Source organism: Otolemur garnettii, unplaced genomic scaffold (genome assembly GCF_000181295.1).
Source record: "Otolemur garnettii isolate 467f Iridium unplaced genomic scaffold, OtoGar3 scaffold00244, whole genome shotgun sequence".
Taxonomy (NCBI): domain Eukaryota; kingdom Metazoa; phylum Chordata; class Mammalia; order Primates; family Galagidae; genus Otolemur; species Otolemur garnettii.
The window spans coordinates 1,038,574-1,041,077 of NW_003852639.1; the positions used below are offsets into that span (position 1 = coordinate 1,038,574).

At 43.3% G+C, this 2,504-nt stretch overlaps 1 non-coding gene across 1 annotated transcript; it reads right to left on the reverse strand.

The window, feature by feature from the left end:
• Positions 1-733: 733 nt before the first annotated feature.
• LOC111722386 lies at positions 734-863 on the reverse strand. The gene has a single exon (XR_002771207.1). It is a non-coding gene; the product is annotated as a U11 spliceosomal RNA (small nuclear RNA).
• Positions 864-2,504: the final 1,641 nt, after the last annotated feature.

Genomic DNA, 2,504 nt, shown 5'->3' on the forward strand with positions numbered 1-2,504 from the left:
AAGAGTCTCACTTTGTCGCCCTCAGTAGAGTACTGTGGCATCACAGCTCACAGCAACCTCCAGCTCTTGGGCTTAGGCGATTCTCTGGCCTCAACCTCCCGAGTAGCTGGGACTACAGGCGCCCCCACAATACCCAGCTATTTTTTGTTGCAGTTTGGCCAGGGCCAGGTTCAAACCCACTAACCTTGGCATATGAGGCCGGTGCCCTACTCACTGAGCCACAGGCACTGCCCAGAGTGAAGATTTAATATTGTTAAAATGTCCATACTACCCAAAGTGATCTACACATTTAATGCAACCTCTATTAAAATCCAGTGGTATTCTTTTTTCTTTTTCTTTTCTTTCTTTTTTTTTTTTTTTGGCAGGGGCTAGGTTTGAACCCTCTACCTCCAGCATATGGGCCAGCGCCCTACTCCTTTGAGCCACAGGCACTGCCCTTTTTTTTTCTTTTGAGACAGAGTCTCACTTTGTCACCCTCAGTAGAGTGCTATGGCATCATAACTCACAGCAACCCTAAATTCTTGGGCTCAAGTGATTCTCTTGCCTCAGCCTCCTGAGTACCTGGGACTCCAAGGCCCACCACAACGCCCGGCTATTTTTAGGTCTTACTCTGGCTCAGGTTGGTCTTGAACCTGTGAGCTCAGGCAGTCCACCCACCTCAGCCTCCCAGGTTGCTAGGATTACAGGCCTGAGGCACTGCACCCAGCCCCAATGGCATTTTTTTTTTCTTTCAAAGGACACTGGGACCAACAAATCACCAAATGCCCAGGTACCAAAAAAATTATGCTTCTGAAATCTCGTGATGTCAATTCCACCAAAGAGCAGTTGAATTGCCCCATGTGTGCCACCCAATGACATTTTTAACAGAAATAGGAAAAAAAATGCTAAAATTCATATGGAATCTCAAAGGACTCCAAATAGCCAAAACAATCTTGAGAAAAAAGAACAAAGTTGGGAGACCTCATCCTTTCCTTTTTTTTTTGAAACAGAGTCTCACTTTGTTACTCCCTATTGAGTGCTATACCATCACAGCTCACAGCAACCTCAAACTCTTGAGCTTAAGTGATTCTCTTGCCTCAGTCTCCCAAGTAGCTGGGACTACAGGTGCCCACCACAACACCCAGCTATTTTTAGAGACAAGGGCTTGCTCTGGATCAGGATGGTCTTGAACCCATGAGCTCAGACAATCTACCCTCCTCAGCCTCCCATAGTGCTAGGATTACAGGCATGAGCCACTGTGCCCGGCTGAGACTTCATACTTTTTTTTTCAAACTGTCACTCTGGGTAGAGTGGTCATAGTTCACAGCAACCTCCAAATCTTGGGTTTAAGCAATCCTCTTGTCTCAATTTTTCCATTTTTAGTAGAGATGGGGTCCCACTTTTGCTCAGGCTGGTCTTGAACTCCTGAGCTCAAACAGTCCACCTGCCTCAGCCTCCCAGAGTGCTAGGATTACATGTGTGAGCCACTGCACCCAGCCCACCTCATACTTCTTGATTTCAAAACATGTTTACACTCCTGTAATCACAGCACTCTGGGAGCCCTAGGCAGGAGGATCCCTTTTGAACTCAGTAGTTCAAGATCAGCCTGAGCAAGAGCAAGATCCATCTCTACTAAAAATAGAAAAAACTATCCAGGTGTAGTGGCTAGAACCAGCTACTCAGAAGGCTGAGGCAAGAAGATTTCTTTCTTTCTTTTTTTTTTTTTTTGTCAAGAGGATTTCTTGAGCCCAAAAGTTTGAAGTTGCTGTGAGCTATGATGCTACCACACTCTACCCTGGGCCACAGAGAGAGACTCTGTCTCAAAAAGTTAGTTAATTAATTAAATACATTTTTTTAAAAACAGAATACAAGTATGGGTGAAGATGTTGAAATATTTGCATACTGTTCATAGGGTTGTAAAATGGTGCAGTCAACTATGGAAAACAGCATGGATGTTTCTCAAAAAATTAAAAATAGATCTAACGTATGACACTGCAATCCCACTTCTGGGTACATATTCTAAAGAATTGAAAACAAGATCTTGGAGAGATATTTTCATACTCATATTCACCTGGAAATAACCCGAGGGCCCATCAAGAGATGAACAGATAAAAAATATATAGTACATATACATACAATGCAGTTATTATTCAGCCTTTAAAAGGAAGGGAACTGTCTTATGCTACAACATGGAAGAACCTTGAGGACACTATGATATTTGAACTAAGCCAATTACAAAAAGATGAATATTGTATAATTCAACTTATATGAGGTATCTAAAGTAATTAAACTCATAGAAACAGAAAGTATAATGGTAGCTGCTAGCAGAGGGGGAAACAGTTGTTCAAAAGGCATAAGTTACCAGGGGTGGCCCTGTGGCTCAAAGGGGTAGGGTGCTGGCCCCATATGCTGGAGGTGGTGGGTTCAAGCCCAGCCCTGGCCAAAAACTGCAAAATAAAAATAAAAATAAATTTTAAAAAAAGGCATAAGTTGGCTCGGCGCCTATAGCTCAACCGGCTAAGGCG